This window comes from Desmodus rotundus, chromosome 10 (genome assembly GCF_022682495.2).
Source record: "Desmodus rotundus isolate HL8 chromosome 10, HLdesRot8A.1, whole genome shotgun sequence".
Classification (NCBI taxonomy): domain Eukaryota; kingdom Metazoa; phylum Chordata; class Mammalia; order Chiroptera; family Phyllostomidae; genus Desmodus; species Desmodus rotundus.
This window is the reverse complement of record NC_071396.1, coordinates 3,114,673-3,130,137: the sequence shown is the minus strand read 5'-3', so window position 1 is coordinate 3,130,137 and position 15,465 is coordinate 3,114,673. Positions and strand designations below refer to the sequence as shown.

The 15,465-nt window shown below is 40.6% G+C and overlaps 1 pseudogene; it reads right to left on the bottom strand.

Annotated features, from left to right (window-relative positions):
- Positions 1-9,160: 9,160 nt before the first annotated feature.
- On the bottom strand, positions 9,161-9,277 carry LOC112318944 (U6atac minor spliceosomal RNA; annotated as a pseudogene).
- Between the last annotated feature and the right edge of the window lie 6,188 nt (positions 9,278-15,465).

Genomic DNA, 15,465 nt, shown 5'->3' with positions numbered 1-15,465 from the left:
CCTCACCCATCAGTGGGGAAATGTTGCCTCATCCCGAAACAAAGTAATAAATTAAAATTTTCAGTTTTATCTGGATTACCATACTATATAAAGAACGTTGTAATTCAGATCATCAATCACTGAGGTCTTCCAGAATAATACAGAAATACATATTACTGTGTATGTATAAACATGTATCTGTGTGTTACTGAGATGTAGTAAGTGATTACATTGTTGTTAATAAATCAAAAGTTGCTTACTTCAAAAGATATGTCAGCATATTTTAGACTCAGTGTTCAAATTCAGAAGAATAAAATGTTATGATTTTTAAAACCTGTGAAATGTGCCCGGTTGGTACCATCTCATTTTAACTGAATTACAGAATAAGGATTATTGTGACATGATAAAGCACGATATTTAAATGGTCACAGGGCACAAGAAGAAACTCAACTTCTTATAAATAAGCAAATAATCAACTTGTAATTGGAAAAAATCTTAAGTGCTGGAGGTGTAAATTTTAGTGATTAATTTCTAGTCTCTCATAGATTTGTATTAATTTAAAAATGTGAGAAAAACAATAACATTATGTATATATTTTCTACATCATCAATTTGACTTTTATTATTTCATATTTAATTGTAAAGAAGAATTTAGACTTGAAATAGATGGTCTTGGGTACATAATTTGCCTGCAGTTTGCAGGATGTGAAAGTATTGTTTTATGGTGCTCAGTTTTTATACAAGCACTGTCAAAATAGCATTATTGTTTCATTTCATTTCATATTCTGTGTGTTTTATCACTATACAAACATATGATGATGATAACTTAAATACAGATACTTTTTACATTTTAAAAAATATCCTGATATACTCAGGTGAATGTCTTTAGAATCTAAATTTGTACATGAATTCCATAAAAGATAGTATCCAATTGTTTCCTTTCCTTTATATGTACCAGAAATTCTAAGCATTGTTGTTTTCGTCATTCTGGACAAGGAATGGAGACAGTAGTAATGATTCAGATTAGTTGGAAAACTAGCGTATAATATATAAACGTAAAATTAAAAAATATATATATTGTATATCTAACCCAAGAACACCTTAAAATTAATTATATCTAAAAATGGAAGAATAACAACAGAAGTAAAAGAATTGATTCTAAACACCAGAAATATTTTCAAATTTCACTTGAAATATGTTAAGATTTTATCCTTTTAAAATGTGTTACCAAAATTCTAGATTACTGATTTTCTAAGACTATTATAGGGGGGTGCATCCCACTGCCAAAGTCCCCCTTATTTCTCAGAATGCTTGTGCACTCACCCCATTATTTCTCAGAATGCTTGTGCACTCAAAATTAGGGTGTCGATAACGACAACAGTAACCTATTACAAGTAGCGAAGTTGCCTAGAGGAATACGGGTAACAAATATCTACTGGTCATTTTCTACAAAGCATAGAAGAGAATTTTGATAAATGTGTTGGCAGAGAAGAATTTAAAGCAAACAAAAACCATTCTTAGTATTTAATAATGCTATGTAACTTTTTGTACATGTCAGCAATTTAGATAATTCATAAAGAATGACAGTCAGACAAATACCCATAAACCACCTGCAGTTAAAGGGGACCTCGACAATATAACTGATCTACCTAGGTACTTCCTGCCATCCTGTGTCCCTGAAACACCTCAGAAATACCACACACCTGAACAGTAAAAATAACTGTGGAACAAACAGAATTTTATTTTGATGAGGCTGAGGGTGATTTAAAAGCTCAGTGGCTTTTTCACTGGCTGGTGTGGCTCAGTTGGTTCGAGTGTTGTCCTGTACCCCAAAAGTCTGAAGGGTCGATTCCCAGCTGGGGCACATACCTGGGTTGCAAGTTCCGCCTCTGGTTGGGGCACATACGGGGGTGTGGGGGCAACTGATCGATGTTTCTCTCTGCCTCTGTCTCTGTCTCTCTCTGTCCCTCTCGCTCGCTCACTCCTCCTCTCTGTCTTACTCTTTTGCTAAAATCAATAAACATATCCTCAAGTGAAGATTAAAAATAAAAAAAAGCCCAGTGGCTTTTATTTCCTATTTAGTCTTTTCTTAAAAGAGTTTATTTATTTATTTTTAGAGAGAGGAGAAGGGAGAAAGAGGAGTGGAGAATCATCAATGTGTGAGAGATAATCAATTGGTTGCCCCTCACACACCCCCAAACTGGGGACCCAGCCCACAAGCTGGCACTCAGTCCACTGAGCCACACCAGCCAGGGCCCATTTAGTCTTTACTGGGAATGTTTCTTCTAAGAAATAAGGAAAAATCCACATTTTCTAAAGCAATGCTAATTTAAAGTCAGACTTCATTGGGTTAAACGCTTCACATTTTATTATATGTACCTTAACACGACAGTCACTACTTACACTCCATGCTATACTTCAAGTATAAATATAATATTAATAATTAATAACATTATAAATCCATTGTAGAATTCTGGTTTTGTAATTCTGAGTGGGCCAGTGTTCATAAAAGGAAATGGGTAAAAACGCAGACAGTAGGCCCATTCATTGGCAAAACGTGCAGACGTGGCGCGGATGGATTCCCGCATTATGACGTGCGTGCGACAGGCCTTGAAAGAACGAAAGTGAAAGCGATGTTTCATATACAAACACGAATGCCTCTCCCTGTCGTGCAGAAAATAGGGCATGGTGCTTTAAAAAACTGGGAAAAAAAAGTTTTGGCATTTTTGATACAATATGCTGGGTAGATAATTAGGCAGAAAACATCTCAAACTACATTTCAAAAAAATAATAATAGTTACTTAATTAGTAGCAGTCATAGACACCAAGGAAAAAGTCTGTTTGGGAATAATGTTTCTCTGTTTTTGAAATAAAATGCATCAACCACTGTTAAAGCTTTCAAAGCACTCCAGTTTGGAATGGTCACAAAATTAAAGTTAGAACCATATAATTGTCTTGTGTATTTTAATTAACTCAGGCTTCTTAGCTGGTTACGTGAGTTTCAAAGGGAAGTAATATAATTTTTGGCGGAGGGGAAGAAGACATATCAGCCTCTTTGCCTATGAAAGTCAATTCTCACAAAACAGAACCCGTGTGTAACAATATTAATGGACCTTAATTTAAATACTCATTTTATAGAGAATTTTTCCTAAATGTCAGGACTTGAATGGACACCCCTGTTACATGTTTGCATATGACCTTATGCTCGCGACATCCTTGCCTCTGTCACATGCGATACCTGCTTTCTGTTCTCGCTTCCTACACAGCGCACTCCAGGTGTCTGGAATGCGACCACATGCCCGGGCACATGGTTGGCAATCCATAAATACTTGTCAACTAAATAAATGATGGAGCTTTTGGGTTGAAATGTTAGAATATCCTACCAAATTATTCATTAACTTTGGAGTCACTCAAGGGGCGAGGGAAGCAGTGCATGAATCACCTCCTCTGTCATCTGACATGTCTGCATTCCCTTATTTCTCCATCTTGCAGGTTTTATTCCTCATATGAGCCCCTCCAGTTGAGCTTTTGAAGCCACTCCCAAACACATCTTGCCCCTCTTCAGTTTCCCTAAAGCATTTTTTCTAAACAGATCCCATAAACTTTGTTCTTTGTACTCAGTACTAACTTAGGAACTGAAGACAAAGGCCTGGCATTGTTTTCCTATAGGACTTGATACCTATGACCTAGAATATGCTTGTGATGTTGTATTTTTGTGCACTTTGTGGGCCTTGTCCCAATAAAGATTAAACAGCTTCAAAATCATATTTTTTCAACATGGTACTGGATATAAACAGACTCCTAGATTATTTATTTTCCTCAATATATTTTTATTCAATATCAATATAATTTTAATCTTAGTAGCAACCTACCTATGTAAAAGAAACTACTTAAAACTTACTTTAACTGTTAAGTATGTGAGCCAGGCAGGAATACTACCCAAAGAATCAGGTTTTGTAGGAATGCAGTAACAGATATCTAGAATCTACTCTGGAATTTTAGAGTGGAAGCGAACAAGAACCTGAGTAGCCTTATGGAGTGATAAAATGGCTTTAATGGATTTAATTAACCTACCCTATAAGAAATGAAAATTAAGGAATCACTCTTGTCTGAACTGAGCTATTAACATAGTTTTAACTGCAGTCTTTATGGCTAGAAAGTCTTAGAGCAGATGGCAAATTTATAGTCCTTTTCCCCTATGGAGAAGAAAGAAGGAGAAAATATATTTCAGGAACTGTATGCGTTTCGTGCATAAACTCCGGATGCAAGCGGTTGGAACCATTTCTAAATGGTGTATGAAAGTGACCATCGTTTATTCTCGAACTGTATAAACAACACATATTTTCATGCCGCGGCAAACTTTCCATAAAGCGGAGAAGAAACTTCTCTGAGGTACTAGCAATGGTTTCACTGGAATAACTGAGAGAAAGAAATGAATGTGTATCTGTTATTTAATTCATTTTAAATACAGACGCAGTTAATCTATACAATGTTTGTGAACTAGATGCTGGTCCATTAAAGCGCTAACAGAGCACAGAGTTCAGTCAGGATGAGATGTTGACTATTTAATCTGTTAAGTATGGGTACCAACCGTGCTTGGTAGAATTATGTGCATTAATCAGTGGTCACAAGTCCGACATTGTTGGGAACCGCCATCCCTGGTTTCAGAGGCTATAACCCCCCATGGTTAAGGCTGAGTCAGACTCAGGACCATAAGCCACTAAGGAGACAAAGCCTGTCTCCCTGGCAGAAGTGCCACCTCTGCCCACTTCACCCTGCTTGGCCCTGAGCTTGGCCAGTTAGCCAATGACGGGTAAGAATCCTCAAGGGAGGATCAACCTAAGACAGGCTGTGGTCACCAGGGATAAGCTCGCAGGGAAGGACTCTGGGGGGCTGTGGCAAAAGGGGTTGATGGACCCTCGCCCCTTGGCTTTGAAATAGCCTGAGTCCTCATTCTGTCTGCAAGAAGTCTCCTAATCTCTTGGCTGCTTTACTTCCCTGTCTGACTTGAGCCTGAAGAGATAACAGAGGGCGGTGCAGTCCTGTGATGAGAGGGGCGGATTCCCTGGGGAATCAGGCCTAAGGAAAATACTTACATTCCTGTGAAACCTACTTAATTTGTACCCTCAGTTTAAAAGATAAGGGTCCAGACCTGAGATGAGTCTGGTGCCTAAAGTTTTATGGCCCTCTAGCTGATTGGCTGTAGCTCAGACTAAGCCCTGGAAGTTCTCTGTAAATCCTGTATTGTTTAATCCTTGCTGGCTGACAATGATTGATGAGCTTTATCTGCATTCCTATGCCAATGAACCTAATAAAAGCCCATGGAGAAAAAGGATCAAGGCCCTTCTCCCTTGAGAGATTGGCCACTTTTCCTCCCCAAGCAGATCATGTCTTGGTAGTCTTTTTCTTCACCAGTGGCGGAACCAGGGGGCTGCATTAAAGACCCCGGACACGACATCATTGGCGTGGCCGTTCTGCAGCCCAGCGGACACAGGCCAGGTTTGCCCTCAATTACACACAGTGGAACAAAACAGCAATTTAGAAACAAATACACGTATATGCTGATTTTAATACAATTGTTCCAGTTTTTCATTACACTTCCTCATTTCCTTTATGACAGTCGACGTCTTTGCAAGTTAGTATATCCGATATTGTTTAGGGACACAGGGTTAGCGGGGTCTGAGCTAGGAGAGCAGGCTGATGTGACTGGGGTCACTCACTTACCTGGGGACAGCAGGCCGCCAGCTGACTTAGGGGAGTCTTCATTGGAGGGACATGGTTCAGCTCCTTTTACCTTCCGTCCAGCTGGACCTGGCATGTTCTTGTGTCGATGGCAGGGGAACAAAAGAGAGTCCCATCACGAAGGAGGACTGAGCCTCTGCCAGTGTCCTACATGGCAGTGCCCCCTGGTCAAACCCAGTGACACCAGTGAGCCCTGGGTGGAAGGGACAGCCCATGTCAGATGGCCGTGGTAGGAGACCATGTCAAAGTACAGGGCAAGATGAATAGCTACAGGAAGGAAGAGACAACTGAGGACATCAGTGGCATCCAACGCTGTCCACCTTCACAGATGCATGTAGTCCCGTCCTTTCAACATGCAACGATGCTTGTAGGAACCCCAACTCCAGGAGCCCCAGAAGTACCAGCCCACCATGGGATCGGGTTCAATGCCTGGAATTTGAATCAAGGGCCGGGTCTCTGTATCTCCCCCTGGTCCAGAGCTACAACACACGAAGATCTGTGTCCTGTCATAGAGCTGACACTCAGCGGCCGACACTCAGCGGCGGACGATCAGGGAGCATGAAAACAGAAGGAATGGCAGGTCCTTGGCATGTACCAGTCAGTCTACGTGGTGTGTGTTCCCTGGGCCAGAGCCGGCAGGTCACTGCACAGTGGAGGCCAGGAATGCTCCTTTGTGAGGCTGAGCTGCTTTCTGCTCCCCCCAAATGGCTCCCCAGGCCATTCCCCAATTTTCTTCCCAGTTCTCAATTCATACTCTAGATTTCCTTTCTTCTCTATCACCTTCGAAGCCTTTTTATAAGAGGACATGTAAAACTGTTCTCCTCTAGCTGTTTTCTCAGCATGCCTCTAGCTGTAGAAACCATCTCATACGTCAGTCAGTCTCAGTAAATTTTAGTTGAGTCTGGTGGCATTTTTAACAGAACATTAGAGATCGGTGCATCGGAGACTAAAACAGCCAGACCCATGAACGTTTTGAGAGGTGCCTGTCTCTTTAGACTGACTGACTAATACTCTGAGGTGAGCCTTCTGTGGAAACCTATTCTTCACGCGAGCAGGTCTGTTTGGCATGATCTAAATTCTTCCAGAAGCCATGAGAAGTGAGCTGACAACCGCACCGCTGATTGGCACTTTCCAATGCCGGCCATGTCTTCTTGGCAATATCCCACATCTAATCTCGCCTCCGGCTTTTAACTTATTTGAAACACCTTTTATTTGGCTGGAGAGTCTAGACACAAAAATGAGTTTTATTTTTCAATCAGAATCAGAATAGTTCCTTTAAATGCTTTGGAATTTACCAGGTATTTTTTGAGTTCCCCTACTTATTACACATAAAGGACCCAGCTCATGCCTTTAATATGTTGACTAAAATTATGCTCAAGTCCAAAATTTATAATATATATTTTTACCTTCCTAGTTACTGAAAACAACCGCAGTACCAAATGTTTGGCCATCAGAAATATGGGTTACCAGTTTACAATCTTCTATCATAGTTCCTCACTGTTTTCTAGCATGCCAAGCTTCTATAACAATTTTCTTCCCATTTTTAAGCCTTTAATTACCACTTAATCCCCCCAGTTGTTAGGTGTTTGGTTCTGGCTGTGTTCTACTTCTAGGGATCCAGTTCCGTAGTAGTTTGCTCTTGATACAGCATTGCTGCAGAATAAACAAGGAGCAAATGTCAGAGGCGCTCCGGCAAGAAGTGCTTAGTTCCCACTGGGACCAGTCACTTGTCAGAGGATCAAGAGTCATGAGTGGATTTTCAGAGCTGAGGGATTAAAACAGTCATTTGGTTCCATACATCCATGTCACGTGTACTAAGGTACTAGTTGAGATCAATGAGAAAGCATGCATGACAATACCCTGTCTCACATTTGCTAACATCCCATTGGCCAAAGCAAGACACATGTCTGATCCCAAAGTTAAGGTCAACCACAGTGGGATGCTCTGGGAAGTTATAATGCAAGAATTAGGGCCCTCAAAACGATCCACCACAGAAAAGTTTACTGAATTGCCAGCTTTATGCTGTGTTGATTATAAATCTACATAGTTCAATCAATGCTCAAAAAGTCCAATAACAGTAGACATGAATATCTATCCTGAAAACTGCATACTTCTGTGAAATAGCATTCTTTTAAAAAATAAGTTAACTTTCCAAGTAACTGGTATCTGACCCTAATTTCTGGATAGCAATGGTTTTCTGATGATCAACTTTCAAGTAAGTGTCACAGTATCTCTTGCATTCTTACAACATACTTGGTATCCAACTTCATTGATGTGTGGGGCCCATGATGAAGCGCAAAGCCCGTGGAAACCTATTGTACATGAGGCACCATCAGTCTCGGAGTCGGAAATCATGGGTTGCGTATTTCTGACTCAAAACCTATTACTGTGTTGGTCATGCCCAGCCTGTCTCAGGGGTGCAGAGACAAGCTGTAAAACACAGCTCTGCAGCAATACCGCATCGAGGACTTAAACATGTGTTAAGAGGGTAGATGTCATTTTATTGAAATTAGTGTTCTCATATCCCCTCCCCCCAAAAAGGACAGCAGGGAACTTTTGGAGGTGATGGGAGTGACCATAGTCTTGATTGTGGTGATGCTTTCACGGGTGTGTACGTATGTCTAAGCCCATCAGTTTTATGCAGTAAATGTGTGCACTTTTGTTTGTCAGTTATACCGCAATGAAACTATTCTTTGTAATAAAGAGAAAAGAAGTAAATTAGCCATTCAGGGGCTGTAGTTCAGGTTCAAATTGTCTCAAATCCTTAAATGTAGTTGGCCTTCCCCTGGACTGATAGTTCTGTGATGGAAAATAACATTGTTCCAGAAAGCACATAATCTCTAAAAATAGTGTTGCAAATATAACATCTGACATAGACAGAATAAAAATATAGTTGGGCATAATAAAAATGATACTACAACTATAACTGATGTAAAAAATAAGAGATCCACACAGACTATTAGAGTTATAAAAACAGATTTTGAAATAAAAGAAACATTGAGAACTAAAATCTATGCAGAAGATCTCACCATTGACTTGGGCCCCTCCAATGGCAATGAGAAAAATTGCAAGGAATCAGAATGAAAACAGTGTTCATCCTCAGATCCTATCATAGAGCAAGATAGAGTTCACCTAATTTAAATATGTAAATATTACACAAAATGAGACTAGAATACAACATAGCTAATATAATGTAATGTAGTAGAATATGATTATCATTCTAATTTAGGTAAGGTAATATTGTATTTGTTGACCTTATGAACTAGACCATGAAACACATTAGTTCTTTAAAGGAAGAACTTAAAATAGTCGTGGTGTAAAACCTTAGCAGTGTGTCCGTCAGCATAATCAGAGGCGACCTCATTGACTCCTGTTTATGTAGCAAGATTAGAAAATAATAAAATAAGCCAGCCCAGTGGAGGCGTGTTCACTCCTTTAACAAGTATCTATTGTTAAGGGAGTTATCTTTGCCTTAACCGTATGCATGTTGTTAGGCCCAAGGGCCTCTTCCATCCTTGTCAAGGGGAGTGCTAACCTTCTCTCCTTTCATACAACACTGAAGGAGTTATCTTTGGAGCCAGCACTGTGACATCAGCATACAAAGCAAGTCAACCCTTCAATCCTATAATCTCATGGGGAAACATATTAAGCAAGAAATTACAGGAGGTTCCTGGATGCTTTGGGAGCGCATGGCCAAGTGCACTAGAAAGTGTGTGTTGGTGGAATGCACTCCAAAAAAGTTGATTTCCCCCCCTTCTCAATACCTCGCTGTGGGCCTAGCTGTTGCATGAAAGAAATGGAAGTAAAAAGAAATTATTTTTTCCCCTCCCGACATAATGCCCATCTTGGTTATCTGTACAAACGGGGAGAAGCGGCCGTGTGGAACATCAAGAATACCTGGTAATCATGAAGCCATAAACGCGGAGCGAACCATTCCAACGCTATATATTTTAGTGGCTTCACCTTCCTGGGAATATTTGCTTCAGTGCACATTAAAATTAGTTTGCGTTCTCTGTGCACACACTATCAAGATGTTAAGGGAGCGAGTGCCGGAGGTAAAAAGCGTGGCTAGCGACGCCTTTTCCGTAGCTGATGCGCGGAGCAGAGGCTCTGGATGGACAAGCCTAGGCCTGACCCATGACGTCATTCTTCCCATCTCACAAACACTGTTCTCTTCACTCCACGTCCATCTGGAGTGAAGCCATCAAAATGATTCGTGAATAAGCTACATAGGAGCAATTTTGGAATTCTTTGAAAATAGTTAAAAATAAACCATTGCCGAGACTTGTAACTAGTAAAGGGAGTGGTCGGTGGTTATTAATAAAGCAAACAGCGCCATCTACTGACTACACAATTCCAGGGTAAGAGTGGCCGTCGGGTTCTGCAGAGTGATGATACAGCATCATTTCCCCAGTGTGGTCTTGCTACCGCCCTGAATCCCCTATTCTGAGTTTTCCAAGGATCTGTATTCAGTCGAAGTGACGGCAGTTAAATCTCTGGTTATGCTGCCGGTGGTGGAGTTCGCATGTCTAGTTTTGCTCGGGACTCCGCACAATACCGCTCATGTATCAGCACTCAGTCATCTTCCCTTGGGGGATAATTGTAGGAAAACATGTAAAAGTCTATTGTAATAAGCAAGCCTGAGATCCTGAGTCCTACCAACAACGTGAGTTTCAACTTTGAGGTCAAGGTGACGTGTTGTCAAACCTTGTGCTTTTATTATTTCCGTGCTTGCTCTGTGCCAGCCAAAGGCTCCAACCTCACTGGCAAAGCCGTGGCGTGGGCCTTGATTTACAGCTATGCTGTGCCCCCCTGGGTGTCAGGGAGGCTGGTACCTTTCCGTTTGCATCAGGCCTCAGTGGGCCCTCTGCAACCTACCCTCTGGGCAATGGCCGAGGGGCCAGGGACTGAGTTTCTGCAAACAAGCTGGATCTTAAAGATTGCAGCTGAGCCTGTCGTGTAATTCCTAACTTGACAGACCCTCACAGGGATGGGTATAGAGAAGAAAACGTCTGCCCACTTCCCAGAGAAACCGGGCAATGGATAGAGAGGTGAGTGTCTTCTGCAGACCTCCTGGTTACAAGCTTCCCACATCTATTACCGAAGAAATCAGGAGGAACTCCCTACTTCTGCATGGAAAGGGGCTGAAATACTAGGCGTGTGAATCATGTTCCCTGGTGAAGAAGCTATGTATTGTGTTCTAAAATTGTAAGCTGTGCTCGACAGAAGAAGACATTCAGGCAGGACCAAGGGAAGGATGGGGGGACCCGCACTACTGACCTTCAGGAGACCTTCAGGGGAGCAGGGGCCATCACAGGGCGCTGAGGATGCAGAACCTCGGTGACTGGCAAGCAGTGCAGGAACGACTCAGGAACAGGGAGGGGAAAGATTCCCCCGGCTGGAAGTCCTCCCTATTTGAGTATTGAGAACAGAGAGCAGGCAAGGTTCAAGACCATCTCAGTAATAGCCACACTTCCTCAATGGTGTTTTCTCGGAGTGTTGAAAAGTAACATTTGCCTTTGATCACAGTCATTGGGTTTTGCTGATCTGTGTGCGACACTTTTCCCCCCTTTGGTTCTTTAATAGAAGTTCATTTTAACGATAAACAAATCCAATTTAGAGAAATCATGTTTTACTTTTTTTATAAGAATGTTGTAATTAATCAACTTGGAAATTAACATCATGTGAGCAGGTTTTGAATATTATTTTAGGAAGAGATGAGAAATTTATCACCCAATTCTATTTCAGAAAGATGTGTTATAACTTACGTATTTAGAATTTGATGGTTAAGAAGATTCTGTCAGGGAAAGTCATGTATCATGGTACTCAAGAGTAATAAATCATAGAAAATAGGAAAAGTTTAGCTGCAACTAAATCAAAGAAATTTAAATAACCAATCAGAAAAAAAATACTTGGAGAGAAGTTCACAATAAACGGTATGATATCTGACTAATCATAAAACTGTGACGACTAGAGAAATGGCAATATGGCGTAATCATGGTGGAAAAGTCTGTTTGAACCAAGTTTTTTAAGTATGGTTGTACAGAATGTCAGTTTTACAAAGCGTAATTACCAGATCACTGGTGCAGCCTAGGATGCGAGGATAAAAGTAAATTGATGATTCAAAGACAATGTTCATAAATCTGTATGCATTTGTTCTTAGGACTAATGAGTGATAAGTTTTACTGAATATTATGTAGTGAATGCCTTCATTCATTGAGTGAGGCCCTGCAAGCATAAACTAAGTGAAAAATAAATGTCGGTCCTCAGCTGCTCAGGGTGTGGTAGCACACAGGCACGTAAACAGCTGACATCAGAATAAAAGTCAAACTGAGGAAGTCACAATGACACCTTGCTTTGGACTCAGCTGGTTTATACAGTCAAAGTCGATTCTCCTCTTTCTCACCTCCTTTCTGTTTAAAAATCACTGTCCTACCAGGAAGAGTGTTCTTCACACAGGGAATATTCCAGACATAGGAACGACCTATGCAGAGGCATCTAAACTACAAAAGCGCAGGTGGAAATAGGGCACAGCTATCGCAGCAAAGCAGGAAGCCAGGAATAAGACAACTTCGGACACTAAGTGGGTTGTGCTGCGTAGAAGCAGAGAATCCAACAGAAGTATTAAAGCCAGAACCACCCCACCCGCCAGGGACAGTGTATGTCCAAGTCGGGGCCCTTTGGTTCCAAGCACTGTGTTTGCACGCCAGAGAATTTGTATGCTTGGGAAGGCAGGTGTGACTGTTACACAAAATCCTGATCTCACGAGCTAAACTGTGCAGGTGGGGGAGGGAAGACCCGCCATACTCCATGGAGGGCCAGGTAGAGAAGTGGGTCTTATATGCCAGGAGACAGGTTGCACACAAGGCTGTAGGCACTCAAGAAAGTGGAGATTCAACAAGGATTGACATCCATAATTATGATGACAGCTGTGGAAGAGAATGATGCAGATTCTTGCAATAGTGGCATAGGAGGATTCGGATTCAGCTAATAAAGCATATTACAATAAAGCATCAGGCAGAGGAAAATGAGTCACCTTGAACTACATTCATAGCACCAGGGATTCCAGTACTCCCCAGAAAGAACAGAAAGAATAAACCGGGGACTTGGTCCCTGGGGGTGAATCAAGGGCCTGCATAGTAGAATTTGGATAAAAGACGCAGACCTGGTCCAGAGGATGCTACACATTGGAACTTTCCTGCCTTTGGCAAAGGTTGCCCAAGGCCCGAGGATTTTTCCTGATGATAAATAAAATGGACATTAACCATTTATTTCTGACATTTCTGCAGACTAGGCCAATACATAAAATGCAAAAACAAAAAAAAAACCCAAACACATTTTTTAAAAGGTCACATTGTACTTGCCATTTTGGTTTGAAGAGGTACAATTTTAATATCATTGATATTTTTAACACCAATCACATACAAGTACTTTAGAGCTAATTTTTCATAAGTCCTTATGTGCAAAGAAGCATGTGAAACAGGCAACAAGAGAAGGAATATGAAATCAATGTACGTGTTTTATCCAAGACGGTGAAGGAAACAAAATGATGACTCATGCTGCCGAGAACTATCCTAAACTTTGCTATCCAAAGCTATCCTGATGTTTGCTTTGAAGGAAAAAACAAACAAAAATGAAAAATTAGGTTTTTTATTTTTTAAAGGAAAGCAGTGTCTGTAAGGCTCCAATCAGTCAAGACACCCGCAAGAAATGTGGCGTTTCTGCGTGAGTCCAAGATTTCTGCCGGGGATGGCCTGTGTGTAGGTTATTGAAAGTCGGTGGGAGGCAGTTTGGTGACCTTGGAGGGAACTTCACCTTCAGAAATGTCGGCGGCATGAATACGTTTTTAAGTACACAAAGTTTTATCCTCATGTAATTGAATAAAACAGGATAATTGGATAAAATTATTAGATTACTTGTACGCCACTTGTACTGGACTGTGTTACCTACTGGCTCTAGAAAACCCTTGAAGTTTAGAGGTAAAAATAAAAATAAGCAAAAAAGTAACCTCCTTTGAACTCATGATTTATGTTCCCAGTGTGCCCTGAAACAAATCAAAATCATTATACTGCACACCTAAGGCAAATAGTAATAATAATCTGCTTCTTGGGTTGCATTTTATCAAATCTCAATGATTTATGCTCAGCCTTTCTGATGGTGAGATGCAGTTCATTAGGGGGCAAACAATTCTGAGCGGACGCACGGCGCTATTTGTAATTGATCTCTTTATCAAGACTTACTATTCCTCATGGTTGAATAATGCCTTCCTTTGGAGAACGTATAAAGTTTGCACCTTAGTTTCCCTCTGTTTTTCCATCCATCACAGAGCTACAAATAATTGAAGTGTCTTTTTGAGAAGAGAGGGAATAGAAAAAAAGTGCAACTGTTAATGACTTTTACATTTTTTAATTTTCAAACTGTCACGTCACAATAGGGAATGTATTAAAAGCTCATACTTGAAAACTCGCTATTTCGCAGTGTCTGGAGGGCATCTCTGAATGTGGTGTGTGTAGGAAATCATAACACGTGATGGAAAATCAGGTCAGCCCAAGTGATTCAGCGTCTGAAAACATTCACTCACTTGTTAGATTTTAATTATGCTAAATTATTTAACAAATATTTTGCATTTGTTTCCAAGGTAGGGTTAAACCAGTGGAAAAAGGTGTGTTCTATATTAATATGCTGAAAAGAAACTTGAATTCCATTAAATCATAAGTTTAAGTAAACAAATTAAGGATGACAAAAAACTTCATACTATTAAAAAAGCTACTCACTTTTCGAGACTCAGCCTGCATCAATCAGTCCACCCTTATTAATCAGAGATCTAGTGTGTTTCATTTATACTCTTATTTGCAAAACCAAATTATTTCTCATGTTAGGTTTACAATCTATTTTTCAGTTACCTAAATTCACAATAACTTTTCAATATGATTGGTTCTGCTTCAGTTGCTGATGACTTTCCCATATGAAAAAAAATGGGTGAATATACTGTTGATTCACTGATCTACAGATGGCCCTCAGTTTATTAAGTAAATGGATTTTTAAATGTATAATTCCTAAGACATTGTGCTGGTTTTGGACTGTTCTCTCAGTACACGTTCTGCTTCTATACTGGCACAACTTTAAATTATTTAATATGCTTGTCCATAAAAAATAAGCTCTCGAGGTTGCTGTGTTGAGCAGCTGGTCACTGAGGTGTTGGCGTTGGCCCTACACAGGTGCCGAGTACAGGTTGCCTGGTGCACCATTGTTGGTTAATGTCCCACCAGGCTGGGGAGGACAGCACAGTGGCAAACATCAGATGTTGGCATGTGGCGGTGAGCTCGTCCATTGCCACCGAGGTCCCCTGGGCCTGTTCCAGTCTGTGCGTATTGTATAAGTGCAATTATTAATGGTGCCTCTTTTGATTCTTAAAAGTGTCCCGGTCAGCATACCTTTTCATGAGACATAAAATAGAATCCCCTCATGTTGATAGAAACCCATTTTTCGGAAAGGCAGTAGTTTCTATTTTATGGTCACACGCTGTTCACCCTTTGGACAAGCCCTCTGCACCCCCAACCTCTTCAAAATTCCACTCGTTCTTAAAAACACATGCTTGCCTATGAAAGCTTTACCAACATTAGTATCATGAGAAGTTGGGAATAGAAACAACCATTAGTTGTTGTTTTAACAGTAAGTATGTATTAAGTACAGTTATGGGCTAAACAAAAGAGAAGATTTGAAAATAAATATATGAGTTCAGCCT